The 11,440-nt window shown below is 39.4% G+C and overlaps 1 pseudogene; it reads left to right on the top strand.

The window, feature by feature from the left end:
* The first annotated feature begins 6,415 nt into the window (after positions 1-6,415).
* The window catches only part of LOC123233510, a 130,205-nt pseudogene continuing 125,180 nt past the window's right edge, over positions 6,416-11,440 (top strand).

The raw sequence follows: 11,440 nt of genomic DNA, 5'->3' as shown, positions 1-11,440 counted from the left end.
CTCTGAGTTATTCCGTAGGCATACATCGCAATTAAACATGATTCCTTAAAAATGACAGCAGGAGTTCTTAACTTTGAGTCTATGAAATTTTTAAAAATTTTGATAACTATTTCACTAGAATTGGTTCCTTCTATAATCCTTTGTATTTTATAATTTGTATTTTAAAACATTCTAAGAAAGGGTTTATAGGCTTCAAAGAACTGCCAAAGGGGACCATGGCATAAGGGACAAAAAAGGTTAAGAACCACTGACCTACAGAAATAAATGTGTTCAACAATCCTTTGGCTATTGAAATCAAGCAAAGCATCAAATAGGAAGATGAAGACTAGCCAAAGGTATTGGCTCATATCCTGAAGGAAGTCCAGCTTCATCCAAAAAAGAGGCATGCCCAACAGAAAGTGAGGCCATCCAGAAATCCCTATTTGTATTTGGCATGGTTCTGATTTCATTAAATCCTGAAATGCTACAGATCTTCCTAAATGTCATTTAAAAATCCCTCAAGACTTCTGCCTTATTAACCTACTGAAGAAAAACCAAGTGGATGCAAAATGCTTGCTTTGTAGATATAATATGCACTTGAATGGGAAGCCTCAACCTTTTTGTGCCATAATATCCAGTACTCATTACCTTTATCCCATATCTTGGACACATCTGCAATATCATAGCTAGGAAACAGGCCTTTTGCATCCATTTGGTTTTTCCTATATAAGTTAATTTAAATTTAAATAATCCATATCTTGAACATATCTGGAACATGAATAAGGAGCTGGATCTTGAACTGAACAGGAGGATGAGGGAAGCAGGACAGATTAGTCTGGAGGAATTTTATAGTTCTTATAATGCCAACAAACTACACTCTGAACCCAATGCTCATGTTTTAAGATCGACATTCTTCCAGTGATGTTGTATATATGGAATATGCCACTCTATAGAATTAAAGCTGAGGGTCATCCAAAAGTCAGTGAAGAGGCACAAGGTAGGTGGCAAGCAGGTGGCAAATTATCAACAAAAAGTTGCAAAGGAGAAGCAGAGTAAAGAATATCACCAGAGAAATGGATGCCTGGAAAGAGGTGGGGCAACAATGGAATAAAAACAAAAGATAATAAATAGATGGTCTGCCTGCTGAAACAAATCAACACAACAGCAAGGTATTCTGAGGAACTGCATTAGAAGGACTCTTTGTGGAACATCTATGGCAGATGTAGACAAAAGTCTCCTCGGATGAGAAGGTACTTTTGTAGTGTGATCTATTCTGAAGGGTTCAAATCACTTGGACTGCATGGAATATGGCAGAAGCAGATTAACATGTGATTTGGAAATGTTTAACAAAATATAATATAATATAAAAATATAATGAAACACAGATGATAGTAATTTAGAGCTTTCTAAGTCAATATGCAATTGGGATCCATTTCTATTTGAGTTTGGCACCAGTGGAATCTATATTTCTGGAGTGAATGCCTGCTCCTATCAGTGGCATTGTGGATCCACTTAAGTATTTAAGGATATTACATAGATTCCCACCCTTGGGCATAGCCAACTAACTTTTCAGCAATCCATTTTATCCTCCAATCCATCCAGTTGGAGCTGTACAGCTAGGGTGCTAGAACAGCCCAAGGGATACTGTTCCTGGACCCGCCCCCCTCCCCTTATCAATTGGTCCCAGAGTTCCACCAAGGCAAAAAGCCACTTATGGACTCTTCTTCCTTACAAGAATAGAAGGCTTTCCTGTTGGCTCACCATATCTAGACTGGCCATGCTTTAATCTCATAATTAATCTATTAGCCCCCCCCCCCACCCAACACTCGTTTCTTTCTGACTCTTAAAATTGAATTGCAGAAAGAACTGCTAAAATCTCATAGCAGATCAAAGCATACCATCTTCCACTTTATTTCCTTCTGAGTTTTTTATCGTATGTGTGACATGAGTCTTTTTTCACAGAATGAACAATATGGAAATATGAATTGCATGAAAGAGCTGGTATAACCTATATCAGACTATTTACCACCTTGAGGAGGAGGGAGGGAGAGAATGTGAATTGTAAAATGTCAGAAAACAATTGTTGAACATTGTTTCTATATGTAATTTTTTAAAGGAGGGAAAAAAATTCTAATTGCAGTCCCTTGGGTAATTCTGTAGTGGACTCAGGGGTCTCCCAGGACTTTATGGACTCATTGGTGATTTGGATCCAGACAATATTCTAGAGATCCTGTGTCATGCCAATACAAAGGTAATGAAGGCAACCAATAAGAACAGTGTCCCAGGACCCCCACCTTCCTCCTATGGGTCTGATTTAGAAAACCTGCCTATGTCCCCTCAGTCTTTCAAAGAGTCTTTTTTTTTTTAAATCCTTAACTTTTGTGTATTGGCTCCTTGGTGGAACAGTGGTAAGGGTGGGCAATGGGGGTCAAGTGACTTGCCCAGGGTCACACAGCACACAGCTGGGAAATGTCTTGAGTCGGGATTTGAACCTAGGACCTCCCATCTCTAGGCCTGACTCTCAATCCACTGAGCTACCCTGCTGTCCCCTTTCAAAGAGTCTTGAAATACAAATTCATGAAACTTGGAAAAACTGAGACACAGAAATGCTTTTGTTCTCCCTTTGAAAGTTGAAGGCAAAGATAACCTCTACAGACCAGAGAGCCCCGCCTTATCTTAATTATATTCTCTTCTACTCCAGGGATTCTACCAGTATTACAATAAGTTTGAGCCATCTTGAATAGTAATGTCAACATCTGCTCTTCACTCAGTTTGAGAACTGCCCATTTGAGAAGAAGGAGGCAGCTTTTCTGGAGGCACAAACAATCAGTGGAGAGCCCACAGGAATCCACACAATTGGAGATAGCAGTATAAAAAAGTGATTGGGTTTGAAGTCAAGAGGACTTGGGTTCAAATTTTGCTTCAGACACTAGCTTTTTAACCTTGGCCAAATAATTTAATTTCACTGAGCCTCTCAACTGTAAAATAATAGGCTTAGAGTCTAAGATCCTTTCCAGCTCTAAACCTATGGCACTATGTTACAAGATCAAATGAGATGAGATTTTTTAAAACACTTAGCACAGCTTCTGGTATACAATAGGTGTTTAATAAGTGCTTATTTCCTCCCCTCCTTTCTTATGTTCTCATGAGGTCTTACTGTAGTAGGGGACTCCATCTTGCAAAAGACCTACAAAGGTTTCCTGCTTCTTCAGAGTCCTACCACAATTTTATAGTGAGATTCTTAAAGAGCAATAAAGGCTGGTGAATAGAGTGTTAGACTTGGAGACAATAGGACCCGGGTTTGAATCCCACCTCAGAACTGGAGGCAGTAAGACCTGAATGGGAATCCTGCCTTACTAGCTAGGTGACATTGACCACTCTCTGAGTCAGGGGCAAGGAAAGGAAACGGTCACATGGCTTATCAAAAAAAAGCTAAGAACAGAATATAAAGGGAGCCGAGAAAGTCTCCAGGCAGAGCAGGTGATGGGGACTTGTTTTTGGCTCTGGCAAGGCACGCACAAAGGAGCAGGGAGCCACTTCACTTTGAAGCCTGGCTCCTGAGAGTGGAGATGGTGATTGCTGCCAGGCATATTAATGTGTAATTTTAGAACTGTGATCAAACCTTCTCTTTGCCAGAGACAGTGATGCCAATCCCATAGGGGATAGGAAGCCTTTTTGTTTTCCCTTCTTGGTTTCGTGATTAGTTTTAAAATTATATCTATCTAGTTAGCTATCTATAAATTTGACTTTCTTGTCAAATAAATTGATACATTAACAGGACAGAGGGGAAAGTAATTAAAAAAACTAATTTACTAATTTTTCCTCCCTTTCTAAAGCAATAGTCACTAAATTGCATGGGTCCCTATAGACCTGAAAGCAGAAATTTTAATAGAAGTTTTAGTCAATAGCCAATAAGAGCTCTCTCATCATAACTGAGACTGGGGTGAGTTGACTAGGGTTTTGCCCCAAAGCAGCAAAATATAGAGGGCATAAAAGTGTAGGACATTTACTCCTTAAACAGTATAAAATTCCTCACTGGCAGTCACTTCACACATCCAATCTGTTGTCAAATCTTGGCATTTTTACCTTCATGACATCTCTTTCAGATGGTCTCATCTCTACCACAGTCTAAAGGTTCTCATCTCGTCTTGCCTAGGCAACTGCCATAACCTAATTGCTTTCCCTGCCCCAATTCTCTCCCACTCTGATGCACCTTTCCTTCAGCTTACAAGGTAATACTCCTTAAGTATAGGTCTGTCTGGAGGTCACCCCTTCCTACTCAATAAATTCCAGTGGTTTCCTACTTCCTCCAGGAATAGATTATAAAATCCTCTGTCTGGCATTTGAAGCCCTTCAAATTCTCCCTCTACCTACCTTTCTAGTCTTCTTGCACCTGATTCCTCTCCATGTACAGTATTAGCCAACCCTACAAGCCTTGTTGTTCCACATACAAGACACTGCATCACAGGACTAGCTGTTCACCTCTACTCACATATCCTTCATTCCTGGAATGTTCCTCCATCCCTCTGACTCTTAAAAGGGTTCCCTAGCTTCCTCTAATGCTCCCCTTAAACATTTTTTCTGGTCCCCCTGCCCACCTACCTAAACCTCCAAAGTCACCTTTAATTTATATTGTACATATCTTTTTTTGTTGTCATACATGTAGCCCTGAGACCTGCAGCACTCCCAGGTGTGGGGAGAACCAGATTAAAATATAATTGGGAAATATTTAACAAAAGAAAAATACTCTAAAATGGAGACAATACTACATTTTAACACGGTCAATGTGCAGCCCGCTGGGATCCTCCAGCAAGGATTAGTGGCCTCTTTTCTACTTGTGTGACACCACTGACATATGTACGAGGTTGTTTGTATGCCGTCTTCCCCTTTAGAATGTGAGTGACTTGAGAGCATGGACCATGGTGCACTGTGCCTGGCAAATAATAACTGCCTAATGCATTTCTGTTGACTAAAAAACTCCAAGTTATATAGTAGGAGTTAGCACGTAGGTTTATTTTTCTTTGCACTAGACCTAGAGGATCATTGCATGAAGAACTTCGAGTAAGAAGTATCCTTAGCAGACGTACATCTGCTCTGTAAATGATAGCTTAGAAAGTCTCTGGGAGAATGAAGCAGAAAGTGACTTGCCCAGAGTCACACATTTAATATGTGTCAGAAGAAAGATGTGGACTCAGGTCTTCCTGGCACAGAAGCCAACTTTCTATCCACTATGCCATGCTTCCCAGAATACCTACTTAGCAAGAATAATTAGGTGAAAAAGGACACTGTCCTGAAAGAGTAAGAGGTAAGAGAGAGACAAGGAGATGCTATTGTGCCTCACAGAGAATTATGTACAAATTGAAAGTATGCATATAATTGATTCCTTAGGCATGAGGGGAAAGCAAATTTCCTCCTCTTAAGCTTATGGAGTCTGAGAACTGTAGAGGAGCTTAGAGGGTCACCTAGTCCAACCCCCTCATGCAGATGCAGAAATTGAGGCCCTCAGGGTTAAACAGTTCTTTTGAGGTTACTTAGATAGTGTTAGATCTGGAATTTAAGCCTAGATTCTCTGATTCCATGGCCAATGTTTCCTGCTTTATGTGGCTGCCACTTAACATATAGTCTCACTCTGGGGACAAGTATGAAGTCTTAGAATGCTAGATACAATAGAATGTTAGAGCTGGAAATCATCTTGTCCAACTTCTTCGTCATACAGAGGAGGAAATGGAATCAGAGGAAGCTTGTACAGGATGTCAAAGATCCTACAAGTCAGCTTGGATCATTTAGCTCAATTTGGACTCAGGGCATTCAACATCTCACGTAAGGATTATACTGGCTAGTTGTGGACAGTTTTGTTCAGTTATTTTTCACTCATGACTGACTCTTCTTGACCCCATTTGGGATTTTCATGGCAAAGATCCTGGAGTGGTTGGCTATTTTCTTCTCTAGTTCATTTTACGGGTGAGGAAACTGAGGCAAACAGAGTTAAGTGACTTGTCCAGAGTCACTCAGCTAGTAAGTGTCTGAGACGAGATTTGAACTTAGGAAAATGAATCTTTTTGATTCTAAACCTGATACTCCATCTACTGTGCCACCTGGCTGCCCTCTGGTCAACTGGATTTGAATTTACTGGACATCCATTTACTGGATAGCTGAATGTAAGGGGATGCCAGCTGGCAGGGGATTCTGAACTTCAGGCTTTCCATTTCTTTGTCTCTGGAATTCTTAGCAATCAAAAGTCCTTTTCAATAAACTCAGTGTCCTTAATCTCTCACCACCTGCTGCTGCTGGTGGAACTGATTTCTATCTGGATAGACAGTTGGGACCCAGTCTTTTAGACAGGCCTATAAATAAGTCTACAGTCATCAGCAGCTGATGATAAAAAGGCAGAGGAAAAACTTTCAGAGAAGGCCTCCATCAGAGCCCCGAGGGAGAGATGGGCTACTCTCTGCTTCCAGAAGATGAAATTAGTGAAGCCCCCGTCACTCACACCTCGAGACAAGTAAGAGCTGGAATCCGATACCGAATGCCACTGACGAGAATATATATCCTCCAACATAAAAGGCCCCAACGTAAATTAGAAGAAATATGGAGAGCCTTCAAAAAGGTAGGTCAAACTTTTTCCTCAAGCAGATAATTACAGGCTGGGGGTGAGTAAATCTTATTAGCCTCTTTCCACCTCATCTCTCCTCATAAAACACTGGTGAAGAAGTAGCTGCAGTCAATCTAGGACTGACACCTTGCCTAGAAAGGGACAGGGCTATCTGCTGCCCATGGTATTACATCCCAGGCTCCCTTTCTCCAACTGGTTATTTTGGCTCGCACCACCCATGAGAACACTGACTGCAACTAGGAAAGCTGTATCCAGGAATATTTTTATCTTATGGGAAAAAAAGAATAGATTAGATCCTTATCACCATGGAAGTTGGGATCCTGAGGGGTGGGAGGTATGGGGGTATAACCTGAACTTCACCACTGGTTGGCTTTATAGGAGAGGGTGAAAGAGGGATTTAACTGCTTGGTTTCTGAGGTTGGTTAAAAAAAAAAAAAGTCTGTCTCCAGTGGACCTGGCTGACATACCGAGTTAGTTACTCCTGGATAAGTGGTTGATTTGTAGATGAAGGGAAAGGGAGCACAGTGGTTTCTGAAGAGAGAAAGTGCATGTTCTTGAAAAGGAAGCAGTCCTTCATGGATGAGAGCTCTCTGGGATAAAGCTTCATTTTCCTCAGTGTAGTTCTGAGACTGATTTAAAAAAGCTTAACCCATGGAAAAGGATCTGTAGGCAATATCCAAAGGAACTTTGGTTACACTTAAGATGCCCATATCCACTTGTAAGACTTAGTTACTTATAACTATCTAAAAAATTACCCCTTTAGGCTGGAATAATCTGGCTAAATTCCTCTCTCCAAGTCTGAGGTCTTAAAATTAATGAAGTTATTAACATTTCTGAAAGTGTCTCTTATAGTTCTTGATAGGTATTGATTTATGGCCCTGGACCCAATGTTTCTATCCAATCACAGAGGAACATGGGGCAGGAGGCCTAACCTGAACTCCTACCACTGGTTTGCTCTGTAGGAGAAGATAGAAGAGTGATTTAACTTCTGTGGTTGATCAAAAAAAGTCTGTCTCCAGTGAGCCTGACTAACCTACTGAATTATGCTTGTGAATGGATGTGGGAGAAAGATCTGGAATTACCAAGAAATTTAGATATTTTAGAAATGATGAGATAATAGGTTCTACCATTCATAGAATCAATAATAATCATGCAACTGTCTATACCAGTTGTATCTGAGAGTTTGAACCATATTTGACCATAAGCCTTGAATTTCTTCTTTTTTTTCCAAAAGAAAAAAACAAAACAGATTGTTACTCAGGATAAGGAAGTTGGTCAGTTCATAGATTCATAGACCTAGATATGAAATTAGGAAACAGTCCTCATTAAATTAAAATTAATCGTCTGAATTTCAATCAGCTTCATTAATTTGATATCCCTCCACACATACATACACAGATACACTTAATTTTAAAGACTCATATTTTAATAACAATTGAACAATAATTTAATTTTAACTGAGACTCATAGAGGAGATATATTTCATTCAAAGTCATGTATGCAGTGATTGCTTGAGGGGGAGCTAGAACCTAAGTCTTCTGACTCATGGCCCAGCTCTTTCTAGAAGTGCCTAGCTTAGAAATAATAGATTAGCTCCCATCAGAGTCATGATGATGGCAAGAGGAGTACACTGAAGAGAGAAGTCTACTCCTATCACCTAATATAGTGTAGATGCATGAGTATAAATTGAGTTCAGGTGTGAAGTGGAGGAAGCAGTTCTCATGCGTGGGTCCTCAGTATTAGGGATGAGTAAGTAAAGGTCAGGACACATAGGAAGGTAAGCCTGAATCAGGCTCAGGAATTTGATATGGGCAGTATAACAGATTGAGATAACAAAATCATCATCAGTGGAAATATTAAAGCTGAGACAAGTTATCCAACTATTGGTGTTTCTGTAAAAAAGGAAAAGGGGGCAGCTAGATGGTTCAATGAATAGAAAGCCAGGCCTGGATATGGGAGGTCCTGGATTCAAATCCAACCTCAGATATTTCCTACCTGTGTGTCACACTGGGCAAGACACTTAATCCCAATTGCCTAGCCTTTACTGCTCTTCTACTTTGGAGCCAATACTTAGTATTACTTCTAAGATAGAAGGTTTAAAAAAAAGGAAAAAAAGGGAGGGATAGAATATAGTAGAAGGTTGGATTTGACAACTTCTAAAATCCTACCATCACTTCTTGCTCCTCTTCTGAGAACCACTTTTCCTCTCTGTGGAGAAAGTTGTGAATAGGGCTCTTTATAAGTGTAACTTGCCTTTTGGATTTTGGTGGGTCTTGTGAAACTCTTCTGGACAAGTTCTCCCAGAATGTTAATGACTATTAATCCTGTGTAGGATCAGAGTGGTAATCAACTAGAATAAGTTCGTAGTCATGGACCATGGTATCTCATTTAGAAGGCAGAAAGACAAAACTCATATACTTCTGCAATGTTATGATGTAGAAGCCACCATATTGAACAATTTCTTCCTCCTACCAACTGTATTCATTTTACTTTTGCATTATTTTTAGATTGCAAATTACTAAATCGATTGGGGACATGGTTCATGCTTCTTGCCCACCAACACATTTATGCTGTTTTCCTTGAGTGCCCAATTGCTAGTTATAGCTCTGGTTGGGATAATGCCCAGGTAAGAGGAAGGAAACACCAATTCAACATGCCTGCTATTAGTAGAGTGACTTTACCATACCTGTAGGAGAAACACTAGATGAACTATTTAGTTCCAAATACTTCTCACAGTACCAATATCCCCTTCCTCTTGAAATTCAGATTAATTTCTTTTTTTTTAAATCTTAGAATCAATACGGTGTATTGATTCCAAGGCAGAAGAAAGGTAAAGGCTAGGCAATAGATATTAAGTGACTTGCCCAGGGTTATACAGCTAGGAAGTATCTGAGGTCACTTATTATAGATAGATAATTAGTATAGGTAGATTCTTAGGGTTAAAGGCATTGGGATTGTGATCATGGGGGAGAGTGCTACTACACAAAGTCAATAGTACAAAGAGAACATGCTTAGAGTGAGAAGGGAAATAAGTGAATGCCTTAACCTACACCAAGAATCACAAAATCATAAAAATGGGAACTGGAAGGGGCCTTGGAAGTCTTCTAGTTCAACTACTGCAATGGTCAGCTAAAATACAAACAAAAATCCATAAAGGTTCAGCAAATTTCCAAAGGTTTCAAAAACACACACATATACACATACACACACATATGCATGCATGCACACATATGTACACAGTAGCAGAGCCAGGTTTTGATATCAATAGGTGAGTGGAATAGGGAGAGCCTCAAAGACCAACTTCATCAATTTCCAAATTATTTCAGATACAAGACCATTCTAGGAATGCCTCCAAGACCCATAGAGCACTAAAAGATGTATAGTAATTTGAAGCCTACTCCACTAGCTATTACTTGCAAATTTCCTTAATTATGAGACTGGCATAACAAACTGTTCAAAATATCCATCACACTTACCATATCGACTACGTTGAGAGAGGAAAGGAGGAGAATCTTTCATGATCCATGTTAGGTTCCATATAAAGGGCTCCGAAGTGAGAGCAGGGATCTTTGTAGAAGATTCCAGAGAACTTGGAGCTGTATATTGAAGGGAAAAAAATGAAAAATTACTAATTGATGTGCTTTTCAATGATGGTTTTCAGGAAAAAACAGAACTTATAGATGCCTAATTAAATTCAGTTAAAAAAATTAAGTACTACATATTTACAAGGAAGTATCCTAGGAACCAAAGGGAAGAAGATGTACATTCCATTGAGAAGTACCCTAATTCTATTCTAGCAGATGAAGAAGGTGACCAGCAGCATGACCTTGAGAAGATCACTTAATTTCTTTGTGTTCCAGTTTCGTCATCTGCAGAAGAGGAATATTGTACTGTAGTAAATCCTCATAGAAATGTCCTATCTCCTCTGTGAAAAATAAAATAATATTGAATGTGGAAGTTCTATTGAAGTTATTAGCCACAAATTGATACTATTAATGTTTTGAATGGACATGATCCGAACAGGACAAAGTATAGTAGAGTGATAACCACTTCCATAAGAGAAAATATCCTTCTGGTAATGTAGCCTATGCCTGAATTAATTTTTTCTGGCAGCTGTAATGTTGACTCATTGAACTTGTAGAACACTAGAATCCTAATATATTTTTTTGAGCAATGAATGTATAAAAATGCTTTGCAACTCTCATTCTATCCCTGTCCTGCTCACATATAACCCCAGGTATAAGGCTTTTGTTCACTTCCTCTAAATTTCATTTTAAAAGATTAATTCTGTTGTTCAGCTATTTAAAAGATTTTTTTAGAACTCAATTCTATTATTATTATTATTATTTTAACCCTTAACTTCTGTGTATTGACTCCTAGGTGGAACAGTGGTAAGAGTGGGCAATGGGGGTCAAGTGACTTGCCCAGGGTCACACAGCTGGGAAGTGTCTGAGGCCGGATTTGAAGCTAGGACCTCCCATCTCTAGACCTGACTCTCAATCCACTGAGCTACCCAGCTGCCCCCTCAATTCTATTATTCAGTGTCTTAGTCAAACTTCTTCAATTTGTACAATCCACATATTTGAAAACAACACTGCCTATGACTTACCCAATCACTGATTTTTTTAAAAAAATAAAGAATTGAGCAAAAAATAGGCCAACAACAGATCTCTGGGGCATTGTATTGGCCAAGGTCCTCCCTCCGAGTTGATTATTTAATTCATTTATCAAAATTCTTTTGAACCTAGTCACTTAATCAGTTTTCAATCCATAGTTATTCTCACCCAGTCTACATTCTTCCATTGTCCATAAGGACATTTTGAAAATCTTTGTCAAAGAAATTCAAGG

The sequence above is a fragment of the Gracilinanus agilis genome, chromosome 2 (genome assembly GCF_016433145.1).
Source record: "Gracilinanus agilis isolate LMUSP501 chromosome 2, AgileGrace, whole genome shotgun sequence".
NCBI classification, from domain to species: Eukaryota; Metazoa; Chordata; class Mammalia; order Didelphimorphia; family Didelphidae; genus Gracilinanus; species Gracilinanus agilis.
The sequence above is the reverse complement of the archived record's forward strand: the minus strand, read 5'-3'. Positions and strand labels throughout refer to the sequence as shown.